Here is a 16,653-nt window from a genome sequence, read left to right as displayed (position 1 = left end):
TTTTAAAGTAGTTCATTTCTTGGTTTTCAAGCAAAATCTGTCTTAATGTGAGCTACCTAAAAGGGTGCTTTAAGAATTAAAGCTCTAGCTGCCATAGTTAAGCTTTTGAATTCCAGGTATTCCGTACAAACTACTCTAATGTAAGCATTCAAACTGGTCCCTTCCAGACAGGTAGGCAACTACTCCCTATTTCATCATTATAGAATACATGCCTAAATGCAAGTACTAATAAAATAGAAGTGTGTTTTTTCCTCATCTTCAGTTCAACTTAACATTCTTCAGTTAACACATCTGCAAGGAAATATTCACCATGTCAGGTCCCAAATAAATCTGTTCTGTATCAAAAGAATCATTGTACACTGAAATCCTCTCTGGAAGCTTCCATTACAAAGGGAGTATTTACCTTGTGTCACACTATGCCTACACAAGAAGAATCAGTAATCCAGTCAGTTAAATGTTTGGTCAACAAAACAACTGCCACCTCATAACAGCATTTCCAGTAAGCTTTTTAAAAAAAACCCCAAACTCTAGGACTCAAAAATACTGCTCTTTATAGTAGTCTGCAGAGAACAAAATTGGTTGGTGCAATGCTCAGCTGACAGCCACTATCTGACACTCAAAAAAGGTCAGGGGGTGAACAGTTCTTTTAGGAAATAGAGCTTATATTCTAAAAGCTAGACTCAAATGAGACTCCAAACTTTCGAGTGCTTCACACTGTGTCATCCTTAATTACAGTCTCCTCCATTTCTTTCCTGGTATCCTTTATATAACCTACAAAGGAAAAATGTAGCACTATTAGATGCTTCCAATCCTGTTCTTCTACCCCTCCCCCCACAACCTGCCCTGCAGGCTGTAACTGCAATTAATATGGACTACTTACAGTAGCTCCCAAGTCCCCAGTCAGTTCTTATGTAACTAGACTCCACCTCACCATATTACTTATGTAACATGTATTAAGTAGCATCTATTATACAGGAGTCTTCTATATTAGTCATATGCTCAGTTACTTTCATTCCAGGAGTTCTCACACAACACATTCACCAAATACTCAAGTTTTATCCCCCACCAGGTTACTCCTGTGGAGGAAAGAAATAGAAAATATTCACATATATCTGGGGACGAACTAAGAACCGAAAAAGTGCTATGAAACATTTCTAAATAGAACAAATGACCACCCTTAAAGCATCAGCAATTTTAACTGTTCATTTGTTCGCTGGGTTAGATGCAGAGACTAAATTTACACCCTGTCATGCAAGAACAAGACATAGGAACTACCACTGAAGTGCTCTGAAAACACAAGAGCCCCACCCAAACAGTAACACGAGTTGCACTCCTTAAAAAAGGAAAAGTGTTACGGTTGGAAAACATACATTTTTCACTTCCCCATCACAATACTGGAATTAAAAAAGAGCCAGGGGGGAAAAAAAAAAAAAAAAAAAAAAAAAAAAAAATCTATCTGCCAAGCTTCCAAGGCTACCCAGACCTGTGTGACAAGTTCATTTTCCTATGAACCTCAGAAAGAAAGACACGGGGCATCTTCACGATATTTGCATACCATAGTTTTCATTTGCACTAAGAATATACTTCAATCCCGGTGTTAAAGATGCAGGCCATCCACGGCCTAACTTTGTAATACATGCCACATTATCTCACTGAAAAGCTGCTCAACTCCTACAACAGGATCCAACAACATACAAATAAAAGAACATCGATCCGTTTTTCCATAACGAAGTTCTGTTCAAATAGAATAAAGTCATTAATAGCGTGCAGATTTTTCCTTAGGCCCCCCCACCCTGTACCCCCGGCAAAGCAACGCTAGAAATGCGACGACCTCCTCGTCAGAAGAACAACTCCGCATAGCCTGTACATTTTCCTCAGCTGTTTTAATGAGATCATTTTAAACATCGCTTAAACCGACTCTTTCAGTAAGAACCATTCTAGGATTCCGGGGAACCTAACTTACAGAGAAAAGTGCTCTCGTACACGAGGAGGGGAAGCCGAGCGAGAGCGGGTGCCATTTACGTTGAACACCCGGCCGCTGCAAGGCCCAGCGCGGCAGCCGCGCTCCGCCCGCTCCCACACTCGGGCGGAGCGCGGAGGCGCCGAGGGGAAACTTTCCCTTGCAGTGGGTAAAGCCTTACGCAGAGAGGGGGCGGAATGGAAAAGCTTCCCCCGAGAGCAGCTACACCCTGGAGATGGGTGGAGAATACGGAGAGAAGCGAGAACCTTCCTCAGCGGCAGCTACACCCTCGTGCATAAGGTTAATGGGGGAAGGGAAATGGGAACCAACGCGGCACCGACGGCACTGTGCGGGGAGGGGGGAGGGAAGCAGGGACTCTCCCGGGCAGCCGCCGCCGCCGCCTCAGCCAGCTTGGTCTGCAGCCAAACCCCACAAGAATGCAACGCGGTCACATGACCTCCGGCGGACGTGCAACTCCCTTCCCTCTCCAGGGAGACCCTGCGCCATCTTGTACTGACGCAGTTACAAAAGCAGGCACGAGTTGCTCCTCTCTCGCTCTTCCCCCTCTCCGCACAGCCCCGGCACTGTTTGGGAAGGAGAAGCCAAGGCCTGGTCCTGCTTTCCTTTTCACCAGCTCGTCGGGGATCCCCCGCCCGTGAAGTCCTCCCTCGCGCTGGGATCATGGCGCCCGTTTTCTCCCTTTGCACCAGCCTCCCCCGGCAGCTCCCAACCCTGCCCAGCTGCGGCTGCCCCTGCTGCAGGATGATGTCAGCGCCAGCCAATCAGGGCGCACCGGGCCGGCCCGGCCGGCCCGGCCATTGGCTCCCGCGCAGCTCCCTCCCCCCTCCTGACTCAGTCTCCGCCGCGGTTCGCTGCGGAGCCGCAGCCAAGGCACAAGTGGGGGGAGGGGAATAGGAGGGGAAGAAGAAAAAAAAACCTACACAAAAAACCGACAACCAAACCCACCAAGACGCCAGCCGCCATTTCGCGCAACAACAGGCAGAACCCGAGCGAGCAGCCCCAGCCAAGCGCCCTAAGGAGAGAGAGAAAGAGAGAAACAAGAGACACACGCATAGAAGAGTTAGACAGGAAAAAATACCCATAGACTCCGCCATGATCACAAGACGTTTAATCGCCCCCCTCCTCCCTCAAGACTCAATGCCCCATTACAGCCGCCTCCTCTGCGTCCAACCAGCTAGCAGATCCCTTCACCTCGGCTCCCTCCTGCCGCAGCAGCAGCTCTTTAGAGCCCCAAACTCTCTCTGCCCAAGGTGTGGGGGGACGCTAGTCTATGGCGCTGCGGCTAACTGCTTCTCCAGTCACCCGATTGTGGCGGCTCCATCGAGGCAGGGTAAGAGCTGCCAGCCCAGCTTTTATCTGGTGCCCCGAGTTTGCGCACTGAAGGAGACTCGCTCAGCCCCTGGTGGGCGTCGAATGAAACCCCAGCCGCCGCCTCCCCTCCCTCAATCAGCCATATCGCTGGAGGGGCTGAAGCCGGGCAGGGGAGGCAGGGCGGTGTGCGGGCAGAACAGGAGCTGGGAGGGGATATGGTGGAAGGAAGCGGAGCTCGGTGCTAAACGGCAGAGGCTGCCTCTGCCCTGAAACGCTGAACGAGCCTCTCGCTCTGCCAGCTCCGACTGGTCCGGAAAAAAGCAGACCATACCTGCTCCCCAAGTGCCGTTCCCTAAAGGGGAAATGAGGCTCGTTCACTGCTCGTCTTAGTTCCCTGCAGAAAAGAAACGCCTTCAGCTAGTGCTGTCCCACTCGCCTTAAGACGCTCGCTCCCGCTTGCCTTATATATGAGCCTTAAACGCTTCGGGGAAGAGTCTCAGCTTGAAGTGCCTTATTGACAAGGGAGGTTCAGTCAAGACCTCCACATCGCCCTAAACGGGTCTCGGTCAAAGCTCCCGCTCTCTCTCCTTTCTCGCCCCCCGCTTCCCCGCCCCTTAAGTAAGTTCCTCTGCGTGTGTGAGATCCGGCCGGTCTGGCCGGCTTGTCGCGTACTTTGTGGCGAAAATTTACTCCTCAGGTTGAGATTCATGAAGAATAGGTATGCTGAGAGTAACGACGGCCTTGGGGAGGAAGCCGGAGGTGGTGGGGGGGGGGAGAGCGGCTGAGGAGGGAGTTTTGGCGCTTCTGTCTCGGAGGATGCAGTTCTGAGTCAGACACATCCTCCCGCCCAGGTTCGGTCCCACATCAGCCCAGGACGGAGCCCCTGCCCCTCCCCCGCCGTCCGCGCCTCCGGGGCTGCGGATCGCCCCCGGCACCAGCCCCAGTTGCAGCCGCCCCTCCTCCGCTGCCCTACTTCCCTCCACACCTCCTCACAGCCCCCCTGCCCAGCCCCTGCCGCAGTCTGGTGTCTCGGCCGCGCCCAGACCGGGTCGTTCAGCGTAACGTGCAAAGCGCTCTTGCAAAATGGACACTGAGAGCTCGGCGGGCGCAGACTGCGCTCCCAGCCCATAAGCAAAATGGCGGCTTTTTGGCTTCGCCTTGCTAACCCTGCCCCTGCCAGGCGGGGCGGGTGAGCCCCGTGCAGTGGGAGGGAGGGGAGAGCGGACGCCATTTTCCCAGAGAGAGGCAGTGACATAGAAGGGAGCGTAGGAGGCTGAAAGGAGGGAGACACGGGAGCAGCAGCGGCAGCGGGGTTTGTACACAGGTCCCAAGGCAAAGGCGCTTCCGAGCTGGTCCCTGTAGGGTTCTGCGCACTGAGCTAGGTTTGGGGGGAGGGGGGGTCTCCTCTTTCCTTTCTTTCCCTTTTCTTTCTTTTACCAGAGCCTGCTGAGGGTTGAGTCCTGTCTAGGGTAGGGATATCCGCAGTGGGGCTGTTGCATTGTTTTGGTTGGGATAGAGAAGGGGCTCAGCTGAGGGGTCCTGCTGCCTGGCCTGTGACCATTACAGGTGAGTCTTTGATTATTACAAACGTATTCTGCTGTGAGTACTTTGGGGAGGGGGGGTGGCAGAAAGGGAGTGAAATGCGACGGGAGCGTCTCATTACCCCCAGTGCGAGTATAACTCCCTTCCACTGTGAAATGTGTTTAAATTCTGTTTAAGTTGCCTTTAATTTGTTTTTCCTTTTGTGGGGTTTGGTTAAAAATGGCAGGCTGTCGCTATATCTTGTGAATATGGCGGGTTACTGTAACTGAAGGAGCTGAGGAGAATTTTTTGGCAGTTATGCCAGATTTATGCATTATGCTTGGAAAAAGAGCCAAAAGAGGCTATTAATGTGACACACACACTTCCTTAGACTGGTGATTTTAAGAACGGGTTTGTGTGTTACTGGGACTGCGTATTGAGTTTTATGAAGCTTAGGGAAGCCTATTCTCTTCCTCCATCCTGTATATTTTTGCTTTGTGGTACTAAAATGGCTCGTTATAGGCCTAATCTCTCTGCCTTCGACACCCCCGCCTCCTTTCCTCCCTCCCTGCTAATATCTCCGCTTCGTGGTGTAACCTGGACAAACGGAAAGCAGTCCTCAAGAGTTTCTGTGCCAATTTAAAAGGGGATCATTTTCTCCACCCCCTTTCTTGAGGGTGTAAGTAGTTATATTGGTGCATCCCTTTCTTGCTTTAGTTTCTGCAGCTAGTGTTCGTGTTCCTTGGGTGGCATATTTCAATCTCTTTCTTAAAGAAATAAATACTGGTGGGGTAGACCCTATTGCTGCAGACATAGGGGAGGAGAAACAAACGGTACACTGTGTAGTACTAAATAGGGTAGAGAAACATAATATAGCCTGATTATAAAGGTCCTGTATTCCCCCATACTCAGCCATTAGGGAATATGCGGTGGCTAATAGCCCTGAGGTCCCTAAAATGGTACATACTACGTATCGTTGAAAGAAGAAGTTTAGTGCTGCATCTAGATTTAGGAATGTTTTAGTCTGTTTATTTACAGTATCTTAAAGGAATAATAACGAAACGTTTTTGTTATTTAGGGCTCAGGTCAGAGAAAAGAAAGAGATATCCATGGTTGAACGATTAATGCACGATTAATTGATTATAATCACTATACTTTTAAAGTTACTTCACAAAAAATGTGGAGCAAATTTTTTAATTTCCCTCTTTTGTCCTTTAGAGATTCTAAAAATGGCGGCCTCAGGCTGATGTTGTGGTAATCTAATCAGCTCGGGTCCTCCACACCCCATGCAGTGCGTTTGTCTGCAGCATATTAGAGTCTTATTATGTTTAAATGAAAAGACTGTTCCCTTCAAATAACGTACAAAACATCTCTTGACTTTACTGCGATTTAAAAATGCTGTGTTCCAGCTGATTAATTTTATTGGTTATGTGTGTGAAAGGCAAGTGAACGAGACCACTCTTGTCGGGGAAAAGGGGGGTGGAAAGAGGCAACAGACTCAAGCAGCTTCTTTGAGGGGTGTGTATAGGTTGCTGTAAGGTAATATGTATGTCTGTCTAATAATCTGGAAAAGCTCCTGTGTTTGCGATGGATACTGTACATCTGTCTATCCTGTTAATGACATAAAAGCAGTAATATTTATCAAAATAAGTAGTGGATTAAGATCGCTAAAACAGTATGCTAAATTCTTTGTGGAATCACATTTGTGAACGTCATGTTCACTTTCCAGGAAATACCTTTGCTGGACATCAGGGCAGTAATTCCATGTATTCATAGTTTGAGAATACTAAAAGAACTTAATACTTACGGAAATAATGCATGCAAGATTATAACCTGTTACTTTATTAAGACACGGAATTTCTTCTGCCACCATTTAATCGTGGTATTACTTTTTTTCTTCAATTTATTTTGTATATTGGTTTATAAATTGTAAATGTGGTAATACACATACAAATACTGAGGGAAAGTGCAGTTTCTAACCTCTAATTTTTTTCCTAAATGAAATATGAACCTTTTAGTATCACCACTATAAATACGTTTGGGTGGGGGGAAGGGAGGTTACAAGGATTTATTATTTGGTAGTTGGTGTAGTGTACTCTGACACAAACTATGGAGCCTGCAAACTGTGTGTTTTAATCAACAACAACAAAAAATTGTTCACTTTTTTTAATATGACTGTATTTAATCTTGTCCTTGGTTTAATGAGGTATGAATTCTGTTCTAGTGTAGCTTTGGAACCTTCTGGATTTAAACAATCAAAAGTGAGGTATTGAAATGGCAAAACTGTTTTCAGTCTCTGAAGAATTGTAATTTAGATGCCATTTGGAAGCACTCGTGTGGTTTAAGATATACCTGAAGTTCAACAATAAGATAGTAAGACTTTTAGCGTGTTGTTAATGCATGCCTTTCACATGTTTTGAGGCCAAAGGCTGAGTGATTTCAACCACGAAGTGGTGCGTTAATAGTCCAGTAATGCATGCTCCCATCATACCTTCCTTATTTATATAGATTTGATTTTTTTAATAAACCATGTCTTACTCTGCTTATTAAAAAGTACACGAATAAGATTCTAAAGAGTATGTATGGGCCTTTTTGGAAACCTTTTGCCTTTTTCTTTCCCTAAGCTTAAAACTCCTCTTCTTGTGAACCATTTTTTTAGTATTATGATTTAGAGAGACTGCAGAGCTGTGTAGGCCAACTTCATGGCCTCAGTCATGTTCTCAAGCAGGCGTCTGATTCAAGATTAAAATAATTTTGTACACCTCACAAAAACTGTTCTTGGGGGGTGGAATGAAATAAGATTATAAAGAAAAAAATTGGAAATAAATTATACAGCTTATTTTTGTAGATTGCAAATTTTATGCACTAAGAACCTCTTGGGAATTTTGAGATCTTCCAGAGTTTTCCTGTATGTTTTAGTGAGTCAGTTTGCCTTTGACTCAGTTTCTCCATTTGTAAAAACAGATCTGTGATTTGTTTTAAGGAGACAGTGTTACAAAGGAAATTCTACCTTTATTTTTTAACTCCATTGATGTTGATATTCATAAAAAATTAAATAACCCCCCATAAAAACTTCCTGAAATAGGAAATCTAAATTTCTTTTTTTCAAGAGACATTTCTGATTTACAAACATTGTCTTACAAGTGCAGTAATACGACTGTAGTTCTAAAACCATTTATGTATCTTTGAGTTTTTCATATCTGAAGGTAAAATCTGTTTAACTGTCACTTAGCTTTTTGGGTGAGCTTTTTTTGCCATCTGGGAAATTTCAGAGGGGAAATAATACTGGCTTTTTAGACTATATCTAGGGAAAGTTTCTCATAGCACTAAAATTCACATTACTTCTAGGACTTGCATTACCTCATGCCTTTGGTACAGTTTCAGCACACAAAACTCTTAATACTCCATTGGAAAGCAATAGAAATACAGAAATCTCTGTCACACTGAAGGCTGTAGTGTCTCTCTAGTCCTGATCTTGGTCTGATTTAAGGACAGTCTTAATTTTGTGTGCATGCTAATACTAATTTTAGTAAGGACTATTTGTGGGACTTAGTTAAGGAGTGGTGTACATAATTGTAGAATTGTGGCATTGTTCTAAATAGATTAATGTAAATGAAGGTTTAATGAAAGTATTTTGCAGTTTTCGTTTAACATTCTAAGAAAACTGAATTGGGGGGGTGTAGATTGGTGAAGATATAAAATAAAACCCAATTCAGACTTCTGGAGAGATCCTGAAGAAGTCCATCTATGTTATTGGTCTTGTGACTTACATACAAACAAGCATTTGTGAATATCTCAAAAGCAAATTTTGTTGGACACTGTTTTTGGAACAGGTACAGTGTTTATATATTTCTACTGTGTAAATAGTAGTTTTGATTTATTGCTAAGAATGAAACTTAAGGCATCTCCGGGGGAAAAAAGTTTCAGCATATGTAGAATGTGGATTAAGAAAAATACACTTTCCATTCTTCCAAATTCTGGATTATTTAAAATACTAATTGCAGTGGGCTTTTGAATGGTGCATTATGAATATTTCTAACTACATCAGTGTTCACATTTTCTTGCTAACCAAAGAATAGTACCCACAGAAGTTAACCTAATCTCTTTGAGGATACAAAATTCTGCTCATAACCTTGATACTACAAAAAAACCTGCTATAGTTGTGTTCAAAGACAAAACTGTTTTACCTTTAAGGCATAACAAACAAGTTATTTAAAAGAAACCTTGTCAACATTTCATATACTTGCTAGGAGATACTGAGATGATTTTTATTTCCTTTTACAAAGAAAGATTTTAAGCTCTGCTGGTTGTTAGAAAATTTTAATAATTAAGGTTATCTGTAAACCTTTGAAGACAGTTGTACAAAGTATTTTTTTAACAGGCTGGGCTTAAGTGCTTTCTTATCTTTATTTTTTTTTTTTAATTAAAATATTTAGTAAGACCTATAGTAAATCAGCGTCCACTCAAAGTTATATGTTTCAAAAGTACAAATGAATATATTGAAGTAGCACACAGATTGCATCCTGTGCAAGTACAATGTGTGTGTTTTGCATATTTTATTGAAAGAGTGCTATCTTCCCTTTCATTTGATTAGTTCATGCACTGCTTAGATGGAGATACAGTATTGTAAAACTTAGGTGAGGCTTGCAAGGGACCAGCAGTTTTGCAAATCAGGCTAAGTATGGGAATGCCAAAATCATATTGATCCTAGTTTTAGAATTTAATTTTAAGCTAACATTTTCAGTAGGTGCAGATACTAAAATGTCATAGTCAGGCTCAGGTTTAGAGAAGCTTTTTTCAATTCTCATTTGTAGTTGTGTTTTGTGTATTGTTTTATGCCATCATAGTCTAGGTAATCATTCACTCTCATATCTAAAATTATCGTCAAGTTCAAAGGCAAGATGATAAGAGTAGATTTTAATGACATTATTGTACTTTATATTACAACTTAAGAAGGAGGACCTATAATCTATTGTCCATTGTTGGTTATTTCATCAGTCATAGAAAACGATGAAATTAATACCCTATATTTACAAAGTGAGAATTTCAAATATATACAGGATAGTAGGTTTTGCTCTTTTATCCTGAGGAGCTCTGAATATTTAAATTGATTCAAAGTTCATTATGCTTTAACTCTTCTAACTTGACTAGGTCTAAAGATACTTTTTTTCTTTAACAGAGGATGATGTTCTTAACTTGCCTTGAGTGGACAAAAGGAGCTAACTCCTAATTAGTATGGTTATAATGGGGCTGTGTTTAAAACTGTATCACAAGACAGATGATATTCCAAGTCTAGACAGTTAATCCTGTCTTAACTGTTGGTTTAACAAAACTTTTCCAATGAGGAATGTTTTTAGTAGGTTCTACTTTAACTGAAGGTGAAGACCTGAGAATTACAGCAACTTACTTAGAGCTTTTGGGGAAGGGGTAGAGAGATCATACCACGTGTTTGGTTTCCAAACCTATCATTCTGGAACTGTGAAAGAAATGTGAATACTTTTATAAATAACTGATAAGCAATACAGTAGTTATTTTACTGGTTATAAGGATAGGGTTCCATTACTGGGCGGAATTTCTTTGTTGTGTTTATTCTAAGATGATGGATTTCATATCTTTGTTACTACAGTTATAAATATATACTGAGATCTCATTTGAAAACACAAAAGTATAAAGTTACAAATCAATCAGTATAGTCTTGCAAGATAATTTCGATTGAAAACGCAGTGGTTTTTGTTTTCTTGAAAGCAGGAAAGATCTTTTGATTTTACGCTTTTATTTTTTTGGCTGTCCTTGAACATGACATAGTCCCCTTCATCTGTTCCCTCACTGTCTCTTGCCCTCTTCCTCTCAAAATCTTAGTAAAGAGCATTGAAATATTGCCAGGTTGTTACCAAGAAATATAGTCCAGGTTGAACTGTGGTTAAAAGTACATAAAAGTTCTTCTAACTGCTAGAAAGAATTGAAGTTTCTGTTTGAAAGAGTGCAACTTCTGACTTGCTTGTGTTTAGATTCTTAGGTGTAAGTGTAACTTCTAGGTGAATGTCTACAAACTCCTTCCACAAGTAAAAGTAGAAGCGTTGTTGTGCTACTCACGTAAGTCAAATGCCACTGATAAAACAGAGGAGCTAGTTTTTGGAATCTACCTAAGTGAAAACATGTGAAAATAGAAATTTGCTTAGCTGAAATGTTAGACTTAAGTCAAAAGAATTTACTTTTTGTGTAGTAGGTAGAGTCCTGGGTCTTACTAAGCAGCATAGAAAAAAGAAAAAAATATTTGATGTCATGAAGCCAGCAAAATATTTAGGTTGTTGAAGGCAGTACCAGTATGTATTCGTAGCCACATGTTCCCGCCCCCAAAAGCTTTACTTCTTTTTGAGAGGAATATTGAGCCTTAGGATTTAGACCTTCCAGTGACTGAATCACCATAAGGTATACGGTTACCTTTAATAAAAAATAAATATACCTAGCCCTTACAGTTGTAGTCATGACTTACAGACTATTCTTACAGAATGTGGATTGTATGTACTTGCAGAAACACTATATTTTGAAATGTTTGTCAGTAATAACTTAAACAGGTGTAAATAATGTTTTCTTGGAGAATCATTGGTAAGTCACATACAGGCAATTTGTGTTTAGTTATTTACCACTTTGTGGTAGATGGAGGAAAAATGTTTGCAGTAAAAGAGCTGATACAAAGAATGACTTAAATGACTGGGAAACTACTTTGCTTTCTTAACCTTGGAATTTCTGTTTAAATGAATTTTACATCTTGCAGTGGTACAGTATACCACACTAATGTTAGGTAGCTAGTGTATACTTCTCCAAGCAATAAGCAATATTGCTATCAAAAAGTAATTTTTTCCTCTTACTCTTTTTCATGTGCTGTACTTGTAACTTACAATTCCTTGACTCTCCAGCTCAAATAATTTATAATTTTTGAATGGACAGGCCTTTTTGTGTGTGGTTTATTTTAAGAAGTGTGGCGAGTGTTTAGTAAACTTAAGAGACATCAAATGATTGGCAGTTAATTTTCAGTTTTGGGGGTTGATTGTTGTAAATATAAAACTTAAAATCTGTAACCATGGTATTTTTCTGTATACCTCTGCTTACTGCTGCTTGTGATAGATATCTGTTCAATAAACTAATTCTTACTCTTTCTGTAACTGCATTTACCTTTATTTCCCTTCTACCACTCATTCTTTTTCTCTTCCTAGTCCCATATTTTGTCTAACTTCCACTGAGAGAAGAAAAGAAGGAGTGAAGAGAGAGAAGAGGTAAGGGTTAGTCTTCCGTGTTTTAATGGACTGGCATAAATACTTGAGGAAGAGAGATCTCTTTCCATCACTTCTTCAGGAATACACAAGAGCAGCAGTCTTGGACCAGATAGTAAAGGGAGGATAGCCTATGGCCAGTGGAAACTATCTCTTCTGTATGGCAGAAACTTTGCTGACAGACTGATTCTAGATTTACACTTAAAAGGACAGCTTTCTTTCCACTGACTGGAGTTGGTGTAATGCATGTAATGACGTGTATACTGAAGAATTGATACTTACATGATGGAAACTCGAGGTTTTTTATGTATGAACCATGGAGGAGGCAGGTTTTTTCCTTGATTCTAGATCCCAAACTCAAGACCAATTCATGAAGTTTGGTTGTCATTTCAAACATAACTGAGGTCTTTGTTGAATGTAAAGTCCTGTATTTGTTGTATCAGGATGTTCATGCTGTATGCTAATGAACTCTTTACTTTACCATGCTTGTTCTTACTCTGTGTTGGCACTGGATTAAAAGCAAAGGAGGAGGAGGAGCCTTACCTTGTAGTAATTTGGCTGTAATAACTGTGCTTCTTAAGTTGGTCAAATGATTGCTGGATCTCTGTCAGTACAACCAATAACTTAAAAACCAAAAATTTGATAGTTAGGACCTTAGTACCCTTGAGATCTCTGAAGCTTAATGAAAATCCAAAAGTGGATGGAAAGGGGCAGCTATGAGCAGTGTCCTGGGAGAGGAAGCATGGTGATTTTAGCAATTATGTCATGTGTTTAACTCCAAACCAGTAATTTATCTTTTTTGCCTGGCTGACAAGGCACTTCAGAAGAAGGTGAGATGGACCTGACTACTGACAACGTGTAGGTCAGTGTGGATGGCATAGGAGGTCATTGAGGGGCTTGTGAGTGAGGCCAGGACCAGTTAATACTGTGATGAGGAAGATAGTGCTATGAGAGGGATATAGAGAACATTAGGTCAATGGGAATGTTTGGGCATAAACTACAAATACATAGGAAACCAGATTTCTTTTAGCACAAGTTGTTCTATGCAGTTTGCAGGAGTTGGTCATTAATGGATCCTGATTTGTATATTGTATTTGAGTGTGCCTACTGTGTCTTATTTTTACCTACTACCCTTCTTTATCTCAGCACAAATTTGGAGTAGACTGCTAACTTATCTGTTAGGTTACCATAGAGAGCAGCAGACAGTAGCAAAGGTCTGAATTTGGACTCATAGTGGTTTCTAAGCCTGCATACTTCATACTGCAGCTGCAGTGGTATAACATTTGGAAGTTGGATATCCCTCCTAATTTCTTAGCAAAATCTATACCATGGTGGAGCATGTTGGGGGAAGCAGAGAAGGAACTTCCTTGTGGGTAAGATTAGTCATTTATTCGTGTATTCTACTTCTAGGTCTGGTTGAAGATGTGTTATCTCCTTAGAAACAGCCAGCAATAACTAAATATTCAGATTACTTTGATACATGTGTTTATGCTGTGTATTAAGCTGCATATATTTTTTCAGATTTGTGTGTAGATACATGTGTGTACGTATCCACACACTCACACACAGGGGAGTTCTCTATTTGAAGGACATCTAGAGTATGCCGTTAAAATGTCAGTTTCCATCAGTAGTTTTCCAAATAACCTAAATATCATATAGAGAAGACGAGTGCTCAGAGCAGTAGTAGAAAGCAGAAATTTAGCAAAATGTACAATTTTTTTAGTAAAATCTTCCTAATGTTTTCTCCTCTCTTCCCCCTGTAAATCCCCTCCCCCAATTTAAAGAAAAAAAAAGTAAAAAAAAAAAAAAGTAAAAAAAAAGATTGTAGGGAGGGAAGCTAAGTAGGAAAGCTCAGTTTGTTGGCTCTGTGACAGTTCAGGACAGTAGTTTTCACACAGGATTTGTGGATGACGATGCACAGTACTGATAGGTGCATTTTTACTTAGAAATTTCTCCTGTATAGACTGTGCGAGGGCATAGGTGTATCAGCTTTTCTTAGGTCTGTTCTTGTGGATTTCTTTGTGGTAAGGGTGGTTCCCCTGACCACAGATTAAAATTGTTGGCCTGTAAATCTGAAGGAAGGCATGACAAGAATTGCTTTTGCTAATGATTGCAAAACATGTATACACATATGATGTAATTGGGGGAAGGGAAGAGTAGAGTGTTTAGATTGCATGCTCAATAAAAGGCAGTTTATGCAAAGAAGATGGTTTTAAGTGTTTGCTCTCAGAATTCAGTTTTTCCCTTTTTCCAGTGTATGTAGCAGGCATGATTTGGTGTCTCTCAATTTTAAGGTACGTAACTGTGTTCCCGTGTGCTATATTGAGTAGCAGCACTTCAAATATGTTGTTATCCACCTCCCCTGATAAAGAAGGAATTTTTAAGGAGGGCGCCAGCACACCTTGTAGACTATTCTTTCTGGTGTAGTAAGAAAATCAAACAACACTACTTTTTGGCCATCTGTCTTTATTAGTTGAGAGGACTTGTATAAACAAATAACACCAAGATCAGCAGGAGTCAGCAGAGGTCTGAAAGCAGTAGTACAATCTTGGAAATCTTTGCATCTTGCCCAAAAGACCTAGTAGTTAGTTTCAGAGTCATTCTGTGTGACTCTGGAGCCAACCTGGACCCACAGTAGCATGAATTTTCTACTGGGAGGAAATGAAAGTTGGAGTTTAAGTTTGGGCTTAGTGCTGTATGAGTACAGGTAGATTGCTTTTACATTCAAACTGACTCAAAGTTACTGCCAGATCAACATTGTGTGCTGGTTGAATCATTTTTATCTGTAAATCTGAGAACTCTTCTCTATCCTTCTTCTTCCTTGGTCCATGCAAGTGGAAAGTTGACTGTACAGATCACTTTGTTTCAGCAATTTCATCTGTTTGTAGCAGTAAGCTTCAAGTTAATGCCATTAGATTTGAACACATCCCTTAAAAATGAATCTTTATGTATACCGTGTGTATTCTGATACTAAAATACTGCTCCAGGAGATTGTTACTAATTTTTTGCCTGTATTTAAAGGGTGTGAGGCAGTGGGTTTACCAGTGCTCTTAGTTTAGCAAAAGAGAACCTCTCCTGTACTTGAGCTCAGGAGAAATAAGCTCTGCTTAAACATGGGGTGAACTGCCTTTTTCTCCCTAAATTGGGAAGCACAGGCTGTAACTTTCCAGCTGTTCCAGAACGATAATTATTCTTAGACATTAAAGTTACTCGATTTACTAAGTATGGGTAAATTACCACTTTCACCTTCTAAATATTTTGTAATATGTATTTAAAGTTGTATCGTTTTGCTTTTAAGGAAAGAGAGTTGGCATATATAGATAGGTTAGAAGGTTTTGATTAATTTTTTTCCCTGTAGTTATGTATATTTTGTATATAGACCTTATGAAGATGCAGAGCAGGTACAGTATAGAGATGGTAATTTGGTTAGTATATTAATCTTTCTGCAGTGACATTAGTTAAGGACTTTGATGTAAAGTTGCATGCATCGGTATAAAATCTAAATAATTATTTATCTGAAACCAGCACTGTTTCCTCTCATGAAATAGCCTAATTATAGGCTAATCTAATTATAATTAGATTCTTCTCCCTTAAACTTCTGCTCTGTGTTTAGAGAGGCCCTGGTAAGTCTCTCTGTAGAAGCATTGATGAAATCCCCAAGTCTTAAAACATCTAAACTATGCAACTGTGGGTTTTTTTCATCTTGTAATTGTTGACGGGTGGTGACTGATAGAGGCAATTGCTAGAAAAAGTTATTGAAGAACTTCAGGTGTACATTGAAGTCATAAAAACAGGAACAAAAAGACACTATATTTTTGTAATGCTTAGTGATGTGAGAAACTTGAACTGATTTAGTGATCAACTTACACAAAACGCTACACTAATTTTAGTATGTGAAAAATTCGTAGATTTGAGCTAAGAAATAATCTAATTGTAAGCTTAATTCATGATTTCACTGATGTCCCTTTGTAAATTAGAAAATAAGTGTTGTATTGCACCTTGTTTTCAATTCTATTCCTAACTTTTATAGTGGATTTTTTTCCTTTTAAATGCTTTTTGTCTTCAGTATCTATCACATGAAAACAGAATCTGGAAATTGATTTATGGGGAAGGAAACACAAGGAACAGTGACGATGCCTGTGTAAAAAGCTGTCAGATGTACTAAGAATAGTAAAACCAATTTCATTATTTTTTTCCTTTCTTTGTTTTTTGTTGTGTTAGGGGTAAATGTGGATTAAGAAAAACCCCCAAACAAATGAAAAAAAATACTACTATCTTGCTGTATTAATTTCTCTTCATGATTTTTTTTATCATTAGGGCAAAAAACTTGTTACCGGTGCTTCCACCACCTCTTATCTTAGATTTTTTGCATCTGTGCACCCGGATGAGAGTTTTAGTATTCTTAAACATACAGCATAGGTTCTAGCAGGCAACTTAGTCCTACTTCCCTCTCCCTTCATAGAAAGGGTTAAATGTCTTGCAGAGGTGAGCTCCCAATGTAGCATATAACCATGTGAGTTGTACCTTTCCTGGTACAGCAAGTACTGTCTGGTTTCTTCTGGCTTGGAA

General features: G+C 40.7%; 1 protein-coding gene and 1 long non-coding RNA gene across 5 annotated transcripts in view; one reads left to right on the top strand and one right to left on the bottom strand.

Moving 5' to 3' along the window:
* Positions 1–1,864: 1,864 nt before the first annotated feature.
* On the bottom strand, positions 1,865–4,448 carry LOC141924751 (uncharacterized). Its single transcript, XR_012623655.1, has 3 exons — positions 3,173–4,448; positions 2,927–2,993; positions 1,865–2,544 (listed from the first exon to the last, which is right to left on the bottom strand). It is a non-coding gene; the product is annotated as an uncharacterized LOC141924751 (long non-coding RNA).
* A 54-nt stretch (positions 4,449–4,502) lies between these two features.
* Positions 4,503–16,653, top strand: part of KMT2E (lysine methyltransferase 2E (inactive)) — a 62,280-nt gene continuing 50,129 nt past the window's right edge. For 3 of the 4 annotated variants that reach the window (XM_074827830.1, XM_074827829.1, XM_074827826.1), the window contains exons 1-2: positions 4,503–4,858; positions 12,028–12,087. The gene's annotated coding sequence lies outside the window, so the exon portion shown is untranslated. The remainder of the gene's footprint in view (positions 4,859–12,027; positions 12,088–16,653) is intronic. The other variant, XM_074827827.1, reaches the window with a different exon arrangement.

Source organism: Strix aluco, chromosome 5 (assembly GCF_031877795.1).
Source record: "Strix aluco isolate bStrAlu1 chromosome 5, bStrAlu1.hap1, whole genome shotgun sequence".
NCBI classification, from domain to species: Eukaryota; Metazoa; Chordata; class Aves; order Strigiformes; family Strigidae; genus Strix; species Strix aluco.
Note: the sequence above shows the minus strand (reverse complement) of the source record. Positions and strands in the feature narration are given on the sequence as shown.